At 39.2% G+C, this 25641-nt stretch overlaps 1 protein-coding gene across 11 annotated transcripts in view; it reads left to right on the top strand.

Annotated features, from left to right (window-relative positions):
• The window catches only part of NPAS3 (neuronal PAS domain protein 3), a 652478-nt gene that overhangs the window by 117406 nt on the left and 509431 nt on the right, over positions 1 to 25641 (top strand). The gene's annotated exons all lie outside the window — the stretch shown is intronic.

Raw genomic sequence — 25641 nt, 5'->3', positions numbered from 1 at the left:
TGGAAGCCAAAAAACTAGCCGTCATCAACTTTATGAATACTTTAGCGAAGTATTTTGGTTAGAATTAAAGTAAATGTTTACTTTTATTCAGGTGAACAAGCATTCAGTTCTCGTTATGTGTGACTTCACAATTGTTACAATTGGGTCACCACATAAGTCTGAGCACATGAACATTTTGTTTCTTTGCCTTATAATTCTGAAAGGTAGTAGTACAGCATGTGTGTGGTCTGAGTATTCTCCCCCCCCCTTTTTTTTTGCAGACGTGATCTGCATTTAATCTGTGCAAAATTAATTCCCTAAGCTGCTGGCAGGCAGCATGTACTTGTTAATTATTCAGGTGGATGACAAATGCAGAGCAGAGGTTCTCGCAAAGACAAAGTTTGTATGATGCATGTTTAGTAACTGATAGGCTTGACATTCTGTGGTGTCTTATTCAGTGCTAATCCTAATAAGCTGCCTGATGAGATGAACGCCTATCCTCCTGTCCTTTATAGAGAGAAAACAGAGATTTGAAAGAACTTCATTATAGCAATAAATCCCATACTTTCTGTTATTCTTGGTGAAAAGCGATCTTGTCCAGATGAATAACAAAAAAGGAAGAAAAAAGTCAGTATTCCATTATAGCACTGAGCACCGAAATGAATAGAAGAATACATTGCAAATATCTTCTCTGTGAAGGGAGCAGGAAAGCTTAATTTTATTGGCGGGCCTATTATTTTGTACTGTAATGCTCTTAATATTCTTTTGCATTTGTCTACAGAAGATGTAAACCTATTGATAGTCCTTTGAGGATTTGCAATTTGTAAGCCACACCAGTGCTTTGTGTGTATAGATAGATAGATAAGTTTCTGTTGTTTCTCAAGTTATATATGCAAGTTGATTTTGCTTGTCACGTAGAGGGACACATGATCTGGCCCAAAGTTGCCCACATCTACAGGATATGTATGTTCAGAGCCAAATGAGATGCTCTACGCTTCCATGCTTCTTTTTCTTTTTTATAATTGAGTTACGTTTCTCCTTTCTCTTCTCCCTGCCCAAATGCAACAGCAGCATGGTGATTAACACTAAGGGGTCATCTGTATCTCAGCTTGACTTATAAACCCCTTTGCCTCCTTTAATTTCCCCTCATCCATGCAGCACTCTCTTACAACTACTGTTTGCCCCACACTTTCTCATCCCTAAATCCAGAAGCTCCCTATGCAATCAATGTCGCTCTCCTATTCGCATTTTCAAAGCACCCTGTACGATAGCAAGCCAGTAAGCACTTCATATGGTAAACAATGATTGATTTACTGATTTTATTTCATAAAATTTATATTTCACTTGATAATAATGAAACCACAAAGTGGTTTACAATAAATGCTTTAAAGGTGAAGCAAGGTTTAGCTATCACAGGGCACCCTAAGCAACAGCAAGCTTCATGTGGGAACTGTGCATAATTTGCAAACCTTCACAGATAAATATAAGAATAAGAAAATGGAAGGGGAAATGTTGTATGACTGATGGAGCAATTCAGTGCCATGCTATGTCAATCGTTCCGTCACAAAAAGTATTTCAGCTTGCCGTACGGAACAACCCCCCTCTTCTCCATGTGCATGCTGTTCTCAGGGGTTTTCCCAATAGCGTGGATCAGCTTTGAGGCACATGGGTGGAAAAGAGGGAAAGCCCAGTTGCACAAGTGGAGGACCTTGTGAGGGCTTCCGTTGATGGGACTCATTAGTAGAAAGAATGCACACTCTTTCTGGAATCCAAAATAACACTCACACACACACACACACCCTGAAATAAATTGCAAACTAAATATCCTGAACACGTGATGAGACTCCATTCAGTGGGTATACCTGGATAGTGTGCTTACTAGTAAAAAGAAATGAGAACGTTCAAGGGATATGCTTGTATCTATTCTGCTGATTTATAAATCTAATATCTCACCCCCCCCTTTCAGGTTTCTTTGGGCTCCTCAGATTGTTATGCCGAGACTGCCAAACTCTTTTGTACCAGGATTTAAGAGGTTATAGAAATTGGAGTGTAGAGAGGAAAGCCTTCAGCGTGTTCTACTAATATGTGTTTCCACTTTTCTCCCCCGCTTTCTTCCCCAAATTGTTAGGCATGGTGGTTTCATTGCTAAGACTTAATTTTACCTAGCAGAAAAATGCATTATGTACTGGGTAAGTAATTGGTGTCTACAGAGTAATTTCATAAGGCACTTGATACATAATAGCCGATGTTGCTCTTTTTCATAATGGAGGGGGGGGAGCTCAGCTATGTGGTTGAGCTTATACTTTAAAGGTAGAAATACTCATATACTTTCATCCATTTTTCCTTATTTACACATTAAGACTTGTTAGCGCTTTATAAGATAAAATATAAGAAGATATTACAAAAATAGCAATAATGTATATTTTAAGGAGTAGGTTGTTATTCAAAACAGGTAATCTTCTGGGCCAAATTAATTGGCCTGTAGGCTTGTCCTAATCAAATTGAAACTGGGTACTTCAGGACTCATTTACCAGATAGAACACTCTGCCTTTCATTTGTATTAAAATTAATTAATAAGATGGTTTTGATAGTGAATCAGGCCTAACTTTTATGTAACCCTTCTTATGCTGTGTCATACAGTCATGTGTAGAGTTATTGAGAAGTAATACCCCTTCATGGATCACTGCCTTGCCGTGGCGAAGGGGCTTGAAGAACTCAAAGAAGCTATGAACTACGCCGAGCAGGGCACACAAGATGAACAGGTCATAGTGGAGAGTTTTGACCAAACGTGATCCACCTGGAGTAGGAATCGGCAAGCCACTCCAGTATCCCTGCCAAGAAAACTCCATGGACAAAGACAACAGGCATATAAAAGTTATGACACTGGAAGATGAGCCCCTCAGGTCGGAAGGTGTCCAACATGCTACTGGGGAAGAGCGGAGGACAAGTACAAGTAGATCCAGAGCTGATGAAGCGGCTGGGCCAAAGCCGAAAGGACGCTCAGTTGTGGATATGCATGGAAGCGAAAGGAAAGTCCAATGCTGTAAAGAAAAATATTGCATAGGAACCTGGAATGTAAGAACCATGAACCTGGGTAAGTTGGATGTGGTCAAAAATGAGATGGCAAGAATAAATATTGACATCCTGGGCATCAGTGAGCTAAAATGGACGGGAATGGGCGAATTCAGTTCGGATGACTACCATATCTACTACTGTGGGCAAGAAACCCGTAAGAGAAATGGAGTGGCCCTCATAGTCAACAAAAGAGTGGCAAAAGCTGTACTGGGATGCAGTCTCAAAAATGATAGAATGATCTCGATACGAATCCAAGGCAGACCTTTTAACATCACAGTAATCCAAGTTTATGCACCAACTACTGGTGCTGAAGAAACTGAAATTGACCAGTTCTATGAAGACTTACAAAACCTTATCGAAGTGACACCAAAGAAGGATGTTCTGCTCATTATAGGGGATTGGAATGCTAAAGTAGGGAATCAAGAGATAAAAGGAACAACTGGCAAGTTTGGCCTTGGAGATCAAAACGAAGCAGGGCAAAGGCTAATAGAGTTCTGTCAAGAGAACAAGCTGGTCATCACAAACACGCTTTTCCAACAACACAAGAGACGACTCTACACATGGACATCCCCAGATGGGCAACATCGAAATCAGATTGATTATATTCTCTGCAGCCAAAGATGGAGAAGCTCTATACAGTCAGCAAAAACAAGACCTGGAGCTGACTGTGGCTCAGATCATCAGCTCCTTATAGCAAAATTCAAGCTTAAACTGAAGAAAGTAGGAAAAACCACTGGACAGGTAAGATACAATCTAAACCAAATCCCTTATGAATACACAGTGGAAGTGAGGAACAGGTTTAAGGATTTAGATTTGCTGGACAGAGTGCCTGAAGAACTATGGATGGAGGCTCGCAACATTATACAGGAGGCAGCAACTAAAACCATCCCAATGAAAAAGAAATGCAAGAAAGCAAAGTGGCTGTCCAACGAGGCCTTACAAATAGCGGAGGAGAGAAGGCAAGCAAAATGCAAGGGAGATAGTGAAAGATACAGGAAATTGAATGCAGATTTCCAAAGAACAGCAAGGAGAGACAAGAAGGCCTTCTTAAACGAGCAATGCAAAGAAATAGAGGAAAGCAACAGAATGGGAAGAACCAGAGATCTGTTCAAGAAAATCGGAAATATGAAAGGAACATTTCGTACAAAGATTACCATAATAAAGGACAAAAGTGGTAAAGATCTAACTGAAGCAGAAGACATCAAGAAGAGGTGGCAAGAATACACAGAGGAATTATACCAGAAAGATATGGATGTCTCGTACACCCCAGGTAGTGTGGTTGCTGACCTTGAGCCAGACATCCTGGAGAGTGAAGTCAAATGGGCCTTAGAAAGCACTGCAAATAACAAGGCCAGTGGAAGTGATGGTATTCCAGCTGAACTGTTTAAAATTTTAAAAGATGATGCTGTTAAGGTGCTACACTCAATATGCCAGCAAGTTTGGAAAACTCAGCAGTGGCCAGAGGATTGGAGAAGATCAGTCTACATCCCAATCCCAAAGAAGGGCAGTGCCAAAGAATGCTCCAACTACCGCACAATTTCACTCATTTCACATGCTAGCAAGGTTATGCTTAAAATTCTACAAGGAAGGCTCAAGCAGTATGTGGACCGAGAACTCCCAGAAGTGCAAGCTGGATTTAGAAGAGGCAGAGGAACCAGAGACCAAATTGCAAACATGCGCTGGATTATGGAGAAAGCCAGAGAGTTCCAGAAAGACATCTACTTCTGCTTCATTGACTATGCAAAAGCCTTTGACTGTGTTGACCACAGCAAACTATGGCAAGTTCTTAAAGAAATGGGAGTGCCTGATCACCTCATCTGTCTCCTGCGAAATCTCTATGTGGGACAAGAAGCTACAGTTAGAACTGGATATGGAACAACTGATTGGTTCCAAATTGGGAAAGGAGTACGGCAAGGCTGTATATTGTCTCCCTGCTTATTTAACTTATATGCAGAATTCATCATGCGAAAGGCTGGGCTGGATGAATCCCAAGCCGGAATTAAGATTGCCGGAAGAAATATCAACAACCTCAGATATGCAGATGACACAACCTTGATGGCAGAAAGTGAAGAGGAATTAAAGAACCTTTTAATGAGGGTGAAAGAGGAGAGCGCAAAATATGGTCTGAAGCTCAACATCAAAAAAACGAAGATCATGGCCACTGGGCCCATCACCTCCTGGCAAATAGATGGGGAAGAAATGGAGGCAGTGAGAGATTTTACTTTCTTGGGCTCCATGATCACTGCAGATGGTGACAGCAGTCACGAAATTAAAAGACGCCTGCTCCTTGGGAGAAAGGCGATGGCAAACCTAGACAACATCTTAAAAAGCAGAGACATCACCTTGCCAACAAAGGTCCGTATAGTAAAAGCCATGGTTTTCCCAGTAGTGATGTATGGAAGTGAGAGCTGGACCATAAAGAAGGCTGATCGCCGAAGAATTGATGCTTTTGAATTATGGTGCTGGAGGAGACTCTTGAGAGTCCCATGGACTACAAGAAGATCAAACCTCTCCATTCTGAAGGAAATCAGCCCTGAGTGCTCACTGGAAGGACAGATCGTGAAGCTGAGGCTCCAATACTTTGGCCACCTCATGAGAAGAGAGGACTCCCTGGAAAAGACCCTGATGTTGGGAAAGATGGAGGGCACAAGGAGAAGGGGACGACAGAGAATGAGATGGTTGGATGGTGTTCTTGAAGCTACTAGCATGAGTTTGATCAAACTGCGGGAGGCAGTGGAGGACAGAAGTGCCTGGCGTGCTCTGGTCCATGGGGTCACGAAGAGTCGGACACGACTAAACGACTAAACAACAACAACAAAGTCCCATGGAGCTTAATTCCATATAACTGTATATAAGGCTGCAGCCTAAATAATTTAGTTTAGTGCTTTAGTGTTATTACAGAAGACTTTCCGGAGGGGTAGCATGTGATTGTGTGGCATCTTAAAGACTAACCAGTGTATTACGGTTTGAGATTTTGTTGACTACGGTCCATTTCATCCAGTGCATGGAATGTCAGTGGTCATGAGATGCATGGAATGGTATACATATATAGGGGTAGAAATAAAGAAGTGATCTGCTTCAATGTTTGTATGATTTTTAGATGTGTATTTTTATTCACCTGATCCATATTTCCTGTTTTAAGATCTGCATTGCATGTGATGACTCTTGAGAGTCTTGGAGACCTGGATTCGTAATCCGTGTTGCATTTCGCCTTCCCCACATTAATTTGTTTAATATACTTTGTCTGTATCAAAGACACATAGAAAACCACAAACTGAGCAGAACCACACTAGAGCAAGCCAGCCATTTTAGTGTGTATAAACATCTTAAAAGGTTAACAGATGAAGTCAATCTTGTCACTTGTTCTTGCCCATATTGCTGCTTATTTTGACCTTTAGAATTTCTTGGTTTTATAATATTCTATATTTGCCTTGTTATATTGGATTATGACATCAGTATTTCCATTTCATTTCACTTAGATGCATCTCCTAGAAATTTTACACTCAGGTTAATTTCAGATGACATGGCAAACTATGTTTTGGAGAAATGTAAACTGCATACTCATCCTTTCTTGTGTGTAGTTTTCCTCTCCATGTAGAGCTAGGCTGCATTCCAGCACATATTTACCTGAGAGTAAACTCAGTTGGACTTAATTGAACTTACTACTGAATATACATGCATAAGATTGTGCTGTTAGCCTGGCTGTCCTTTCCTGACTGGATATCTTGAAAATCCATCAGCTAGATACCTTTTCTTTTTGATTTTGATTTTAGTATAATATGGGATGAACCTCTAAGAACTATTCTGGATTCTGCAGAGCCTAAATTTGACCTGCTGTTGTGCTATTTTTTTTTTTTATAATATGATTGTATTTGCTGCTTTATGCTGTCGTTTTTATTATGTGAAGTTACAGTTTTATTGATTTAAAGTGATTTTTACTTTGTTTTAGGTACGTTCTGATATCTCTTGAAGAAGTGTAGTGTATAAATGTTTTTACAATAACAAACAGATATAAATATTTTGCCTAAGACTGCGATTCTGCACCAGAAGGAAGAGCTATTGAATTCATTAGGTTACTTTTGAGTAAATATGTCCAGGATTAGGTTGTACAAGATTGCTATAACTGAAGCCTGTGAGATTGACTTATTTTGCCAGAGAGATTACTTCCAGGCAACCTGTTCATTGAACATTTATCTTGATTAGTTTGCACAATGTTTGCATAGGGGTGTTATACATCTGTGGTTATTGAGATTCATTAAGGTTTGTTTGGAGGAAAGATATATAATGTCATATCAAGCTGCTGTTTTCCCGTGTTTTGCAGTGCGTTTTCCCATCACTTTCCTTTCTGCAAAAGGTTGAGGGGCTTTTGGTTGAAGTAGGTTTCCTGCATTAGAGTTCCAAATAAACTTGAATCGCACAACCTGAATTTACTAGTATGTAATTGAATCCCACCCACAAGATAGTGACAATCTGGAAGCACTCAGAGTCATATTGCCTTTTCCCACACTGATTTTCCATAGAGTATGCCATACTTGATGGGTGTGGGTTTTCCTAACACAGGTTAATCTGGTGTTCCTAATATGTCAGCATATTATGCTGATATATTGATAATATTGAAATATTGATAATGTTTTCCCCTAGCTAGCAAAAAATAAAGCTAATATTGTTGCAGAGCACTCTAGTAATGGACATGTTAATACCAATTCATTTTATCTCATCTCAGAGGAGATTGATAAACAAATATTGGTTATTGCCATCTGTTTTATTCAGTTGCCTGCAGAAATCATGCACTGTAACATCTATCCCTCATTGGTAGTGGCTGGTGGATGGGAACCATTTAATATATCTACCAACATGGTGACTTTATTATAGATAATGGCAGTCAGCCAGTATGTGAATGACAGAAAGTTTACACAGGATGGGAAAGTTTTAATTTTCAGCTAATTGATAGTATTTTTTGATAGTATTGATTGTAATTCTAAAAAGGAAAAAAATACTAAGTCAATAAACAGACTGGTATTTTTCTTTTGCATAATGTGTCATATATTCATAAAGATTCTTTCAGCCAATATTAACATTTATTTTCTGATTATGGCATGATTATTTCTTAGGTGTTTTTACATTTATTGCCCTGGCTGTGAAAATGCTAACCAGCATTTTAGTATGACATTTACTGTGTTCCAAAATGTGTAATTATTATTCAATGTCTCTGAACCCCATTTTTATAAGTAAGGCACTGTTCAACTTTACTTTCATAATGGAATTTGAAGTATAGCCCAGGTTTGCAATGGCTTACACATTTTGGCTATTCAGTATGCATTTACATATGTGAGCTGGGTATATTGTATATTACATATGGTAAGCTGAATATATTGAGAGGAAGGGAAATGGAATCCCACACAAGAAATTACTATCATGAACACAGTATTTGATTATTGCTGTTATTTGCAAGCTGCTGATCATTTATCAGTTGAGAATAATGAAGAGAGAAGGAAAAACTTGTATTTCCTAAATTTCTGCCCCTGTTTCCTAAACTTCACCTGTTATGTTAAAAAGGAGAGAATTTCACTCAAAGAGGGACAGCCATCTTTCATGCACTCTAAATTATCAAATAATAAATACACTGGATCTGTTTGAATTCTCTGTCCTGGAAACCCAGGCAAAGCAGTAAAGCCTCCTCCAAGTGATTTGCAAAGGCTTCTGAAGCTTTGTGTGAGCCTCCAGGGTGCAGAAGACCAGGACATATTTTTGTTGTTGAAAAATGGCCTTACGTGAGTGTCTGAACGAGTGTTGTAAATTAAAAAAGATTCTCCAGGGCCAGGCCCTTGAAAACAGATAGTCTTAATGCCTCCAAAATATGCTACTTCATTCTACTTAGCAACTTGTATCATAATGGTAGAGGACGACGTAATTCACTATTTAATTCGACTGATAAGGTTAAAAATAGAATCTCTCTGGGTCCCGTCCCCCCCGAAATTAAATTACACAGAAGGCTTCAGCAACAGAGTGGGAAAACCCCTTGCGCTTTTTGTTTTTATAATGACTGAGATAATGCTAGATAATATCCAGATATGTTGCCAAGTTTTGCAGTAGCTAATTTTCTCTAGCCTTGAGTTATTAGACAGGTTATAAAGTATTGCTATTGATGTCATGTCAATAATTTATATGTGCATATCGAACATCCAGTGTCACTTAGAGAGAGAGAAAATTGATTAGAATCTTCACTCCTATCCTCTCATTTCTAAAGAACACTTTTTAGATATAATCTGATAAAGATGTAGCTCAGTAACTCATATTGACTGCCCCATCCAATTTTTAAACCATTGGAAATTTTTCAAGTTTTTCCTATTAAGGTCTAGATTGTTTCCCTGTATTCCATATCCTTTATTATTTATTTAAAAAAACACACATGTATATCTTACCTTTCCATTGGGTACAGCATTGTGCAGAGAGGCTTTCAGTCAAAAATAAGTTTTTAGAAGTTTAAAAAAAACCAAAAACCACAGCTCCCTCTTAAATCAGTGCTTATGGTATTTTCCAATGTTGTTTTTATGGATTGAAGTTTGCAAACTAGATGCTACTGCTAGTACTTATCTGAAAGCTTAGTCATAAGCTGGAGTCCGATGCCTGGTTACAGGAACACAATTTTTACGAGGGAAGATGCAAATTGGGGTGAGGGAGGCTCAGATAGCGCTTGGATGTTGCTGGCAATGCCATAACATAGTTAACAGGAATAACAGGAGGAGGAGACTGGAAGAGATAAGGTCATGGAAGTAAATAGGGAAGAGGAAATAGGGAATGGGAAGCTGGAGCTGAGCAAATGAGACCACATAGAATTTCTCACATGGGACAAAAAAATTTGGATTAAATACTGCTAAGATCTTACCCTAGGGTGCTACATTCTGCCATGTGGGTTCTGTAGCACAAAAGGAAATCGTATGTAAATGTATGCTGTCATACCAGAAGCACTCTTGATTGCATATTGGAATTTTAGGAAATAGGGGATTTATACGGAACAGTACTCTATGCCACTATGCCAACTGCTTTTTCTCTATGCTCATATCTTTAGCACTACAAAGGACTCTCTTGGAGATGCAGGCACATAAAGATGGTATTCTTTCCATACAAAGAATAAAAGTAGAAATCTAACTTCTGTTATAGCATTTTTACATGTTTATTCCAGCCTAAAAGCTTAATAATATCTAAAACCCGTTTCATTTGCAGAAGAATTGAAGTATTCATAGCAAGCTTTCCTATTCAACTAATAATGTTACTGTTCAAAAATAATGGTTTGGAGGAAAGCTTCTCTCAAATGATTTCCCCCGTCTTCCTTGGAATCTCATTCTTTTCCATGTATTTACATTGTCATTATAGGACCATGAGATTGACTCTGAATATGTATTTACCAAATATATTCTAGCTTCAATTTACTTGTGTTTTGAAGTCTGAAAAAATTAACAAGCATGTCATCTGACTACAAACTCTCTCTCCAAAATACAGGTTTTTGCTAAGAGACATAAATATTTATTTCATCAAACTCTTCAGTGATTTAAGTTATTTTCTGTTTTCACTGAAGTTGCTTTCCTTGCAGTAGTATATATTTAAGCAACATATATTTGGGAATTGCTTTAAAAAAACTCCAACAACTTTGCTTGCATTAATAGTCAATAACGTCATGTTTCCAAATGAGCTAACTTAGCCGATTGGGTTCCACAATCATTTTTGCTTGCAGAAGAAACAGTGTACAGCCAATGTAACACGCTACTTCCTTTTAATAAAGATGACAGAATCTTGCAAACGAAGATACGGTAATAAGATCTGTGTGAGGAGTGTCCCTAAAGGCCAGTCATTATTGTCTCAAAAAAGTTCAGGGTATAGTTAAGAGAATATTCAGTTCAGGGCTAGCTTCAGCAGCCAGCCTAGTTGGGAATCTGCCATGGCACACTGCCAACCACATTAGGATGCATAAGCACCCCGCTGCTTGCCCTGAAAGGGATCAAGCCATTGAAAGCATCCTAATCAAACTGTTGCAAAAGCTTGACTTTTTGGGTGTCCCATCCCCAGGCAGGAAAAGACATTCCACCAGGGCCTAGGGAGCATGCACCACCTCTGCTAGTTCCCCTGCTGTGTCCCAGAGCAAGGTTCAGGGCTGTGCGTGGCAGAAAAGGGAGAGAGTAGATCACAGCATCAAGGCAAGTAGGGGTCTGCCCTCCTTGATCCTGCTCAGGAGCATCCATGCCAGGGTATTCCCTTTTGCATTCTGTCCCTATTTGAACACTTGCGGCACCCCTAAACCAGTTGCTGATTGTTCTTTAAAACAGGAGGCATGAAGGACAGCTGCTTGAGACAAAGTCTGCTACCAGAGTCACACCACAAGGGCATTTATTTATATACAGTGGAACCTCGGTTGTCGAACGCTTCGGAAGCCGAAGGCCGAAAACCCAGAAGTGAATGCTTCCCTTTTCAAACATGCCTCGGAAGTCCAACGGCTTCTGAGGTGCGTTTTTCCATTTTTTAAAAAGGAATTTGCCAACAGGCAATTGCGCCTCGGTAGTTAAACGTTTTGGAAGTCGAACAGTCTTCCAGAACGGATTATATTTGACAACGGAGGTTCCACTGTGTGTAGATTAAGAAGGCTAATCCCCAAATGCTTCAAGTTGCGTGAATCTATGCACATAGAATTTCCCTTTAGACCTTTATCGGAATCCATGGACATCAGTGGTGGGTTCAGTCCTACTCCATGGCCTCCATGTGTTCTAACTAAGATATGAAAAGAGTTACTGCGAAAGGTTGCCATCCATTAAATCTTCACATGACCCATTTCATACATGCAAACTGTTGGGTTTGAGCAATGTGTAGGACTGCTGCTTCATAAGGCATGCAATTCAAATGAAGGAGTTTACATATACTTTCCATAATGTTTACCTTCCCAATCCACTTGCCCTCCCTCCCACCCCTGGCAGTTTGCAATCTAGAGGTGAAAACTGCTGGAACCGCTGCTCACACCAATGTATGTGAACTAGGCAGTAGGTATTACCTCTGGCAAAACTGAATGAGAGTATAATCTCTATACCACTTAGCAGTTCAAATGGTTATTAGGATGTAAATTTCTGCTGAGATAAATTCATGTTCAGAAATACACACTTCAATCACATGAACAGGTAGATGTTGGGCAATTTATTTGCTCAAATCATTAATGATTTGTTTCCTAAATGGTGACTTCACTTCAAGTTTTGGGTTGCATAGATGATTTCATTCAGATAGGAAAAGGCTGAATTCATGCTGCATTTAGAAGGAACTAGTATGACTTCGGAACATCAAGAAGGTGGTTGCTCAGAACATATGATGTTCTTAAAAGTTCCAAGAAAAACTTTTGAGATGAATATTTTACTGGAATAAAATACGACCATTACTGTGTGTGTGAAAAAAAGATCCAAAAACATTATCTGATTTGTTGTTTTTCTCACTGTGTTTTCCAGTAGTGGGTCATGGGACATAATTGGCTATTGCTTCCCTTGGAAGCTTAGCAGCCTGTTGTGTTGACAGCTCTCAAGTTGCCTCTGGGTACGTCATAGAGTAAAGCTTCTGATGGGTTCTCTGCATTTTGAACCAAGCCACTGTGAATTTAATCATGTCCCCTCCTGAGTTATATGATGTACAATTGAATTTGTTATTTAACTGAAACAGACCATCTTTTTATGATTTGTGTTTCTATCACATCCCTGGATCTGCGAGAGTAAGCTCTTGCTACATTCAGTCTTTTGTTCATTCCAGAATTTTCAGTGTTGAAGAACTGGCATAGTGAAAAAGATGAGTATTAGTGGACAGTTGAAGCACATCTTTCAAGCTTTACTTTATCAAGAAACACTTTTAAATCTAGGTTACAGGATTTGCAAATCATGAAAGAAAACTGACAGAGAAATGACAAACTCATTTACTTTATTATTATTATTATTATTATTATTATTATTATTATTATACTGTGAACTTGGAGCACAATCAAGAGTATTGGAGCCAATTCTTTCTAAATTAAGCTGCTTTTCTAATCCTATAAAATAGAAGAAACTTGTGACATGCTGCTCTTAGAATGTGTTGAATTAGATGTTGAATTTTTCTGTTGTGATCAAATAAACATCATATCCATAGCAGTGCAGTGGTACCTTGGTTCCCGAACGGCTTAGTTGTCAAACAAATCGGCTCCCGAATGCCACAAACCCAGAAGTAAGTGTTCCCGTTTGCGAATGTATTTCGGAAGCCAAATGTCTGGTGCGGCTTCTGCTTGACTGCAGGAAGCTCCTGCAGCCAATTGGAAGCCGTGTCTTGGTTTTCAAACGTTTTTGGGAGTTGAACAGACTCCCGGAACGGATTAAGTTCGAGAACCAAGGTACCACTGTGTTAGGAAATGTGAAATGTATCTCTAAATTAGAGGTGCTTGATCAGACCAAAGGCCCATCTAAGGCAACATTTTGTTCTCACATTGGCCAGTTCTGGACGTCCCTATTTTCATCGGAGAAATGTTGGAGGGTATGGTGATGTCCAGCATACTGCCTCTGATACTGGGAATAATAGAGGCTAGCATCTGCTGACAGCTTTATGCTCCGTGAATTTGTCTAATAATGTGTTAAAGCTATCCAACTTGGTGACCATTAAAAAGGTAAAGTGACTCCTGACCATTAGGTCCAGTCATGGCCGACTCTGGGGTTGTGGCGCTCATCTCGCTCTATAGGCCAGGGGAGCCGGTCATGTGGCCAGCATGACTAAGCCGCTTCTGGTGAATCAGAGCAGCACATGGAAACGCCGTTTACCTTCCCGCCGGAGCGGTACCTATTTATCTACATGCTTTCGAACTGCTAGGTTGGCAGGAGCAGGGACCGAGCAACTGGAGCTAACCCCGTTGCGGGGATTCGAACTGCCGACCTTCTGATTGGCAAGTCCTAGGCTCTGTGGTTTAACCCATAGCGCCACCCTTTGGGTGACCATTATGTGGTAGCAAATTCCATAGTTTGGGAAGGACTACAGCTCAGTGGTAGCATGCAGTAGGACCTATGTTCAATTCCTGATACCTCTAGGCAGGACTAGGAAATACTCCTCCTGCCTGAAATGCTTGAGAGTAACAGCCAGTACTGTGAGTTAGATGGTCTAACTTGGTATAAAGTTAGCTTCCCATGTTCATATGAGAGCAATTACTTCTACTAAGCATTGGCTTTCCTTTGCATTAGCTTTCCTTGTGTTGACTGACATCATCGCATTGCCCAATCTGATTATTTTACTTAAAACTTAGGGGTTTTTATATTTTAAAAAATGGCACCAAAGGTGTAAATATCAGTGAATAGATGCAAATAGCTAGGCTTTGGGGAAGCTTTGAGGAAATATGTTGGGCCTCCCAAACTCACTGGAAGACATTTAGCTGAATGTTGTTCTGAATTTGCTTTCAGCCCAAAAGCATGCTTAAAACTGTTGTAACAAAGCAACATAAAGATACGGGCAAAAAATCTAAGTACAAACAGATTGTTGTTCTTGACTGGTTTGCCTATATTGAAACTATATTATTTTATGTGAAGTATGTGTAATAGAGCATTAGATTTGAAAACTCTGCGTTGAATATTATTTCTGACAGCCTTTTTTAAGGTCACTAAAATTCCAATAATTCAGTACAGAATTGAAGTCGATTCCAGAGAAAAATTTAATATAGTCTGCTTGCCTGCCAGCTTCAACATAGTTTCATGGCATTGAAATAGTTTGACACATTGAAATATAAAGTGCATTTGTCATATCTATTGGTGGAGTATTTTATATGATCACATCTAACAAATACCCAGTCAAAGTAAAACTTATGCTGGCCTTCTATACATGTTACTTTGAATTCTGTTTTGAAGCATGAAGTCACAAACATCTCTTAGTAATAATATAATACTGAAACTTATTCTCTGGAAATATAATGCACAGTCCAATTAATTCTGAGATATATACTATATTTTTGACATGTATAGAAATGATTATGCACTGAAAAGTTGGGCATTGTGTTTTGTTTGTATGATGCAATGTTCCCTGTGTTGTTATTTTTCTTGCATAGCTACAAGTAAGTGATTCAATTTCTTTTTCATGGATATTTAAATGAATATTTAACCACTGATTTAGGAAGTATTATATTATAGCACTAAGTATTACTATTATTAACAATAACAACAATAGTTTATATGCTGCCCATCTGAGTGGGTTGCCCCCAGCCACTCTGGGCACGTTCCAACAAATCAAAACATTAAACATTTAAAACTTCCCTATACACGGCTGCCTTCAGATGTCCTATTCTTTAGGAAAGTCGCTTAAAAAAAATCAGAGAATGTACACACCAGGCAAATAAAGCGGAGTATTAAGAAATATTAAATAGTATATTTAAAGGGTATATCATCTCAGGCAACTTTAACCATAGCTGTCAACTTTCAGATTTGAAAATAAGGGATCAGCAGCCTCACCTGTCCCAGGGATGGTCTACGGGATATCTAACAATCCGGGATAGCAGTGGGAAGCAGTGGGAAACAGAACTGGAATAAGGGAATTTCCTGCAAAAAAAGGGAAAGTTGACAGCTATGACTTTAACACTGGGCAACCTTTGGCTACTGACTCCTCTGAGCACTGCCACAGGTGGAACTGGTCAGGTGCATGGCAGTATTACACAATTGACTCTGCCTAGATAGGCTTTTGATGCCTTATTTGTAACTTCCCTTTCTGAGCGGTTTTGAGTGATCAGGGAAGGGGATCAAAGCTGGCTGGGATAGTGTTGACAATACTGAGCTAGATGGACCAGTGGACCAAGTCAGCTTCTGATTATTCTGTGTTCAAGAATAGCAGGTAACATACTGATTGTGGCAGAAGTCAGAAGATATCGGCACTGGAAGAGTAATTTGTGCATGAACACAAAATACGCTTTAAAAAATTTGTGACTGATCAATCTGACTTATTACCTGGGAGCATTAATATGGACAAATTTGAATGACATTCATTTATCAGTAGCTTGATTTCCAGAAATAGTACATAGCCCTTAGTTTATTATTCTTATACTATACTATACTATTATATATCTAATAATATATATTTATCTATTATGTTTTAAGGTATTATACTTTAATATATTAACATATATATTAACAGGTGTTTGCCTGGTTGACAGGTGTTTACATAGTTGACAACCGTGAAAGACTTCATTCTTCTTCTTTTAATAAAAATAATGATTAAAAATGGAGGCCACAATCTAGAATTTGCTAGAGATACATGAATTGTACCCCAATCCTTAAAAAATTGCAAAGTAATAGCACTTCAACATCAGTAATCATCTGGATTATCTCATACTGAACTTGGTTCATGGTAGACATTTATTTGTTAGAACAGGGAACTCCCCATTTACCCGGGGGTTACGTTCTGAGGCAACACACATTTAAGTGAAAATGTATATTGGGAACACCATTGAAGCAGCCTGCAAACACCACAGTCACTGCCTCCAAATCGCCTTTCTCAAACTCCAACTCAAAGGCCTCAAACGTCGACGCAAGGGGTCTTGGGATTGCACTTGCAAAGGCTTGTGGGATTGCTAGATGCTATTTACACATCATTTTTGCCATTTCTGCACTCTTTATTTTTTTTTCCTGCACTCTTTAAGGGCTGTTCTCTCCCTTTTTTCTAGTCACTTCTGGGTTTGCGGTGCTGAACACATGCACAGTCACACACATATTGAACACATGTAAACTGGTTGTGGCCTGTACTGTAAAACTTAAGGCCAATTCCTACTGTATGTTATCAAAGGGGCAATGTTGCTGCTTTCTGTGGCTAAATGCCCCATCTGTCTAACGGTGATTGAATAATAGCATAGTAAGTAGCATGTGGCTCACTTGAGAAGTTCAGATATCAATGTTTGGTTTCAAAAATTCTGATGTCCGGATGGGGCCAAGAGTAGATTACAGGAGAAACTAGAGCATGATGCGGGTTTGAGTACAGTTCCTGCAGATGCCTCTGCGTCACTTTAATAAATTGGTTTGCCACCTCCCACTTGGGGAGGGAAGGCTTTGAAGAAACTACACATGTGTATTCTTCAATCTTACCTGAAGCAGCATGTGAAAAAGTGCTTGCAACATTTATGGCTTTTATGTGCGCATGCTCACACACAAACACAGTATCTGCCAACTGGCCTGATCACTTGGCCAGTCTACACATCGGCTCTGCTGCTTCCCAGAAAACTCATGGTGTTATGGAAATTAAGATGCATGATTTGCCCATGCAGTTCAGTGCTATAATTTATACATTTCTGGATCTGTATGGGCTTTAGCAATCTGATAAAGTAGAAAATGAGCTTTCAGGATTTCTTTCTACTTGCTTTTTCTATTTTCTGCCTATTATTGTTGTAGTAGTCGTTAATAAACAGCCCTTCATTATGGAATCATAGAATCATAGAATTGTAGAGTTGGAAGGGACCCTAAGTGTCATCTAGTACAACCCTTTGTAATGCAGAAATCCTGTCCATAGCCATCCCTGGGTGGGCACAAACCACCAACCTTCTGGTTAGCAGCCAGGCATACTGACTCCTTGTGCCACATCCCATAGGCTCCCAGAGTAGCTAATCAAACAAAATACAGCATATCACGCAACAACTGATAAAACATTACAAACCTCATATAAAAACATCCCAATCATAATTTTCAAGCTTCCCCTCCCTCCCAAATAAAGAATGCTTGAAAGTTATTACTAAAGATGAACTCTCTAATTTGGTTCTTACTATGTGGTTTTAAAGAAAAAATAGTGAAAGGAGCATATGGAAATCAATACCGATTAGGTGAGTGATGCATATTATTTCCTCTTGCAAGTTTACAGCACAATTTCCTCTCCATAGGAAAGAGTGCAGCAAAAGCATCTCCTGAGAATTTTAACAAGTGAAGTTCTGGTTTTAACCATTAACTTTTTACAGGTCTTTCCTAGGCACAAATAACTCAACACTTGTGCAGAAGAATGCCATCCGTATGGTTTCTTTTGAAAAAGCGACATAGGAGATAGGAAGCAATGCAAACTCTTTGATAAAACAAAGCTGTAGTACAAGCAGTCACTTACTTAACTGTGTTGTTTATCAGGCTGTTAAATTGTCAGCTTTTCCTGTTGCCCTCTGCTTTATTGCGGTACCCATAGATGTTCCAGTGGCCCTTCAGGTCTTCTGCATTATTGTACTTCCAAATACTTTGGATTTAGCTCTGAAACCCACTTTTCAGATGAAAAATGCATTCCATTGTTATGAAAGCAAACAACTATCCTTTGGCATAGAAGTTCTGCTGTTGGCTTTTGTGGTCCTTGGTTACTTTTAAAGAGACAATCTTCGTGGAGAGAGATAAAATTGGGGAATCTGCATAACAGCTCAGTAATTTAGCTCACTTGCTACCTGTTTTTGTAGGGGTTGCACACACTCGCTTGTTTTTCTATTCATAATTATATGCATAATTTATGTGCAATCACAGTTATGAAAAAGCATAGGAAAATAAGAAGCTTCTGCTTTCATTTGGAGTTACTGGGAAATAAGACTCAATAAAACTTTCAAACAAAAGTTGCTGGACCTTTTTGTTGAAAATAAGTCCAGAAGGCTGAGCTTAATGTAACATGTGGCAGGTGGCCTGCATTTGCCTGGAGAATTCCTCTAGGGCAAGACAGCTCAGCAAACACATAAATCCTTTTTTCTCTGTTATCTAGTAGCACATTTAGTTGCCATGGGGATCTTATTTATGCAGCAGATCCTCTGCAGTTCAGTTTGTGCCTAAAGTTTAAACGTACAGCTGTTACGGTAAATGCTACATGGCAATATTTTCAAAACATCGCACCTTTGAACACTTTTTTTGATTGATTTTTGTTTTGTTTTTTCACATATCAAAACATCTATGTGATCAAAATAAGATATCATTTGCTACAGAACTTCAAAGATTAAGCTAAGCAGCGACTGCTGTTTACATTGTTTCATGATTATTTGGGGGAAGAAGAAAAAACTTTTTAATTTAAACATGGAGGTAGTCAGAAAGTACATAGGGTTGTCTTTGCATGAGCAGAATGCACTTCCACCTGTGTAATGAAATTGCTCATTCCTCTCTACTCCTGTGCACCCTCAGAGCAGCTTGCGGGGCGGAGGGGGGAAACAGGAAGCACTGTTGAAACAGGCAAAAGTGAATATGCATACGCAACATTGGATGCAACCTATAATGATTAAGGAATGTAGCCAATGAACTGCATCCTTTAGCTCAGTGACTTTTTGCTGTGCGCTAGAACTTCTGCTATCTCTCCTCTTCCTACGTGCCCCTCCCTCAGTATTTTCTAGGTTTTCCTCCAACCCAGCAGAGAAGATTAGCAGAGTATGCAGGAGAGAACGAGGGGAAGCTCCTATTGCACACGTAGAAGCAATCTGCTTGGATATGGCCCTAAGTTTTTGAAGATGGGCAAGACCGGTCAATTGTTTTAACTTGTTTTAAGATTGTATTTTTACATTGTTAAAACCCGCCCTGCAGCCTTATAGCGAAGGGCAGGTAAGCAATTCAGCATCGATAAATATCCTAAAATGAGGCAAAATCCAGTCTTCTGTGCGCATGGAAGTCAGGTTAACATGGCTAACATGGAATACATTCCCACCACCCCTGACCATTGGCTGTACAAGCTGGGGCTGATCAAAGTTGGAGAGACAGGTTTGGGGAGTACTGATGTACTATAGCCACTAGGAGTCCCAGGCTATGAACTTTGGGTTCTTTTTAAAAAGCAAGTCTCTAGTTCTCCTAGAAATAAAGTTACGAAGCAAAATGGGCAGGTACCCTTCTAAGTGATTTTTTGTGAGATGCGCCAGCCTGGCTGCTCCCACCTTTTAGTGTTCTTAGCCAATGAGTGAAGTCAGAGTTGTAATTGATGAATGGGTCTTTTGGACACAAGCTGCTGTTTCCTTCTTACCTGTATGCTCTTTTCTTTCCTGCTTCTGTAAAGTAAATAAATAAGATAATATTGCAAAAACAGTAATCACAGAAAAATTCACAAAACTTAGTTCAGATAGGATCTAACTCCTACTCACCTAAGATCTATAATCTCTAAGAAGATGGATTCTGGAGGTGCTGATACTATGCATGTATGTTAGCACTGTCCTCAAGTCCAAACTTTTTGGCAAGATATGCTTCACATAATGAGTTATTGAATACTCTTGTCTCCAAAAAGGGCTCTTGATAGTTTGAAAGGAATTATTAGTGAGTAACACTGGAAAATTGCAACTTCCTTGCAGTCAGCCATTAGATTAAACAAAATAAAAAAATTCCTTCCAGTAGCACCTTAGAGACCAACTAAGTTTGTTATTGGTATGAGCTTTCGTGTGCATGCACACTTCTTCAGATACACTGAAACAGAAATCACCAGACCCTTATATATAGTGAGAGCGTGGGGAGGGGTATTACTCAGACGGGTGATGGGAATGGATGATTGGCTGATAGGTGTGGTAAACCTGTTGACCACTGTTAACGACAGCAATTAGTCTTACAGGAAAAAGCAAGGGTGAGATGGCTAAAAATAGCTTTTTGTTCTTAACTGGATCTTCTAAATCTCTAGTTAAAATACAATGATATGAGAAGGTTTTGACTAAGCTTGCGCAGGTCATACACTCAATAAAGTCATTGAAAGATGGAATTTATTTACAAATCAATGGTTACATAATTATTTTATGATGCAAAACTGATGTAAAAAAACTGCAACTATTCTTTTGAATTTTCTCTTTTTCTCTGCTGTCACCCTATTCCTCAAATATCAAAAAGGCCTGCTTGGTAAAATTCATAAGATAATTTTGAATTTAGGCCGCAATATAGTGGAATACCTGCAAAATAAAATTTAGATCATCCCTTAGAAGCTTTGTGTACACGCTTTTCAGTGTCTCAATCCATATATGCTAAAACAGAAATTAAATATTAAGAGTAATAATTGTGAAATGCAATCAAGCTCATGCAGCTTTTCCAATTCATTTTTTAAAAAAGAAATTTGGTTTGCTTAGGAAAAGGAAAATGTGTTAGGATACAATTTATTTCAAAATAGGGTTTCATTTGTTGCTCATGGGATTAACTGTTTCAGTAATAATGTAAGCCCATATAGTCACCCTAATCTAGCTAGAGACCATAAATACACACTATCAGTTTCTGCAGTCCTGATTCTTGAATGGGGAGTTGCACATAAAACTAGCTCCCTTCTCTGATCCACAGCCAGCACAGTATTTGCAAAGTCCTTTTAAAAACAACAATAGACCACTGATCAGTTGTTGGTGAGGGGGTAAGGGATCCAGTTCAGTTCCCCATGCTCCCTTTTCCCTGCCAACCTGCTGATCAATGGGATTCCAGCTTTTTCAAAATGGATATGCATTGCCCTGCCTGCTTTACACACAGAGGTTCTGCTTTCAGGAAGGCTCCTTTCACACTGTAAATATTCAAATTGGCTTGTTACCCATGGTGACCAAGGTTTTTACTAGAGTGTAGAGTTGCCATATGGCATGATTTTCTAGGTTTTGTCTAGGTTCTGGACATGCCACCCAGCGCCTGCTTTTGATCATTAGTGGGTCTGGATTCTCAGTTTTCATTTCATTTCTTTCTAAAATAAAACAGGTCTTTAGACTTTACAGAAATGGGCAAAATAACTTGCCAGAATGCTCACATTGAGGTGTGTTATTACATTCTATTATTTTTATTTTATTTTATTTTTGTTTAATGTAAAATATATATCTCAGAAACTTATCACTAGTTTATGAGGTGAACAGCACAACCCTATGAATGTTTATTTTGAAGCCCAGCTGTGTACAGTGGGGCTTACTCTCTGGTAAGTTAGTATAGGATTACAGCCAAAAATAATGGGTAGAACCCAATTGTGCCTTTCTGTTTGCAGAATGGTTTTACTAATGAAAAGAAGGGAATGTGATTTCTGTACGCACTCAGAACAGCATGGAAAGTGACATGGGAGGTGGAAGGGCACATCAGGGAAAATAGCCTCATCTCTTCTCCTATTGGAAGAGGTCTCTGCTAGATCAAAGATTCTTCCATTAACAGAAGGACTTTTATTTTTAGATACAAACCAGTAAGAATGATATGACCCTAAACAAAGAATATATACATTTAGTGAATCAACACCTAAATTAGGTGGAACAACAGTTTCCCATTAATGATTTTTATAAATTCACAATGTAATCCATGCTTTTTGACTGCAGACCTTCCAATTAATTCAAGGCAATATGCATGATTATCTTCAAAAAACGAGGCTATTTGGATATTAGGGTAAGAAGTGATGACTGACAAGGTCACCTGGTGAACTTCATTGTCTTCGTGGGTCTTCCTTGGGTTAACCAAACCCTTTGACTACTGTACCACACTGGTTCTCTAGAATCTTTTCCCAAAATCCCACTGGGTGATAGTGAATTAAGTCATACTCAAATAGACCCATCAAGTCCATTCATTTCAATGAGTATACTTTGAGTAGAAGTTAGATGGACATCATCCGCTATCTCCATAGATGGAGAACATCTCCATTATAAAATGCAACTGATCCCATCAAGTTCTGCTTAAGTTTTCAGTTTCCATGGCGGTATTGTGTTACCTAAGTTTCTATGAGGTATCTTTACTTCATTTCTTCATAAAAGTAATTTCATTCTCAATTACTGTTTAAAGTAAGTAGTGATATAGGCAGCAGGCTTTTTAGCCTTCTAGATTTCTAATTTGGCCTTTTTACTTTAGTTAACCTAAATTTGATTTAGAATAAAATTCTAATTGTAAAGTTTTGCACACTCGTTATTCATCTTCATTAGCAACCTGTTCATAGTCAGTATAATTTTGCAAACATTGATCTTATTTCCTGATCTTACACAAAAAAGATAATCACAAACATCCAGAGGACACAGGTTAAGAGCTATCCAACTCAATGGCCATTAGATTCTCCTTGGGGCATTTTTGTTCCACCTGTTGAGAAAGACAGTGGCTCAGGCAAACTTTTATACATTTGTGTGGACAGGGCAAGTTACTGTTCACAGAAATGAGTTAAACCTTGCTGGGGCTTGAGCCTTATAGAGGCGGAGTGCTCTTTAGCTACACAGGCCTAGGAGGGGGAAAGAGATGTTTGTGGCTTTCATTGATGGTTTTATTGGTTTAAAGTGCAAAATAAAGCTTTCAAAGGCAATTGTGCTGCTGTGCCTGCTAATGATGTGATTGCTTTATGGGTCTCTAGCCTTAGGCCAGCTTGCCTATTTGACACCCTTTCTCTGTTTCTTACTTTTTTGACAAAAGCTGTGAACATGTTTTTGGGATCCCTCCCCTCACCCCGCCGCAACCATGACAACCAGAAACTTTTAACTGAAATCTAAGATCTTCAGGAGTCTGTAGAAGCTGCTGTATTTATCATTAAAAGCCATATTCCATCCTCCGTGATGTGGTCAGAACTATACAGATTTCTTCAGCCCATGTTTGTTGATCATCAGGATTAGTTTGCCAGAGAAGAGATCAGGACCGCAGTGGTTGTGGTGTCTTATAGGATGAACCTGGGGGGAAATAAACTTGGATGAAGCTGGTGACCTATGGCACATACTACTGTAGTATAAATCTTACTTAGGAAAGGGCATCAATAATGATCTTAGGGACAATTCTTTGTGGACTGTGATATCATTCCCATATTATGTGTTGTTAAAAATTTATTGTACGTTTATTCTTTAAAACTTGATTGCTCCCTGACCTTCCCTCAGCACCTCTGGGTACTAACTGGTAGTAGAACAGTATATAACTATTAAATAATAACTGAAAACCAAACAAACGAAGCACAACAGATAGAAGAAAAATCAGGAAAAAAGAGAAAAGGACTATCATAAGAAAATAAAATATTAGTCGTCGTCCCCACAATAGACTATTGAAACAACTATTGAAATAACCCCTGCTCTACCCCCCCCCCAGTTTATGGCAAAATAGTGAGGGTGTTCATGAATTCCCATGAACCTGAAAGTTTACTGCATGATTAACCTGGTATCTGGGTTGGGTCATGGGTAGCAGTTTGAGGGGAAAGACTCTCCTCCTGCAAGAGAGGGGAGTGGTTGTGGTCGGGAGCCGGACTCCGCCTCAAGCAGGGGGGTTTGGCCCCTGCCTCCCACTCACCTGGCTGGCGCCCACGGGCAGGCACCCAACCAGGTGCCTGCGAGGGGGCGTGTTTAGCAGCCTAAATTGCTGCGGCGCCAGCCTTCCGGCCTCACTTTTCGTCATCCCGTCGCGAGTCACAACTTTCGATAAAGTTGTGGCCTTTTCTTGCCCATTAACCTTATATCACGTGTCCTTGTGTTTTCATTCCACTACGCGGGGATCGGGTCCTCGAACCACAACCAGGAGCCTTGGGAAAAGCCAGTAGTCAGGACTCAATCTGGAGGATCTGCTGGATTCTGTTGGATTCATGACCTGTCCAACTCCATCACGTCCCTTGAGCACCCTGCTTTGGGGCCCTATGTTGGCTACTGCCTGTGGAAGAACTACAGATTCTATCCTCCTACCTGCTTGAAAGGAGGCTAGCTGTCTGTCATAGCATGACCTGCTCCCCTGCTGCCACCAAATTAGCAGCACTCTTTTCCATCAGTGGAAACTGGCAAAGAGGGTCCTGAGCTTCATTCTCACCATCCTCCATCAACAATATCACAATAGTAACCAAATTAGACCTATCGTTTTAAGAGGGTTCTTGTATAAAAATATAATACTTCACTCATCATCTTGGAAATGCCTTTGCCTTTATTTGTTTCTTGATCGACCTCAGATCTTCAGATCTCTGTATTCCTCTGTCATTTGTAGATTATGAGTTTCTTGTAGACAGGCATATTATTATTGCCCCAAGTTCAGACCTTACATCTGACAATATAAAATGTCATACCATATGTTATAATTCACATACTGTGTCAAATACTTTGCTGAAGTCCAAATTGTCCAAATTGCCCACAAGAAAAACTCTTTTTGAAAGGTTAGCAGTTCAGAAAGCAATGATTTGCCTTTGGTAAACCATTTGACATTCTGATTCCTTTAATTTCTTTAAGTCATTTTTCTTTTTACAAATGTAGGATGACAACAGGGAAACACAGTTAAGCATGAAAAATAAATAAGGTAGCATTTAAGTTTATGAATGGGGATATATTATTTTTTAAAAAAAAATTGTGATGGTTGTGCTACATTGACTTTATTACCTTTTGAAAACATTGCTTAAGTTATATGCCATGCATAATTCTTCCGACATAATAAATTAGGTTGCATTTTATTCAAATTAAATCAGATTACATCAAACGTAGTAGGAAAAACTGGGACTGATATCAGGGGATTTCTGAATGCAGGTACAGAAGAAGGAAAAGAGATTCTCATGTCACTTTCAGACATGCCAGGCACCTACCACTATGTTTACCAAAGTATTGCTGCCTTTGTTTGCTGCCAGTAAATGAAGTTAATCATATAAAAATCAGCACTTGGAAAGAAATGTGTGTATCTGAAAGAATTATATGACTGTAAAATAAGTTTACAGAGCAAATTACAAAAGATATAACAGCATTAATCAACACAGGCA

This window comes from Podarcis vaucheri (assembly GCF_965113315.1).
Source record: "Podarcis vaucheri genome assembly, chromosome: 1".
In the NCBI taxonomy this organism is placed as follows: Eukaryota; Metazoa; Chordata; class Lepidosauria; order Squamata; family Lacertidae; genus Podarcis; species Podarcis vaucheri.
Note: the sequence above shows the minus strand (reverse complement) of the source record. Positions and strands in the feature narration are given on the sequence as shown.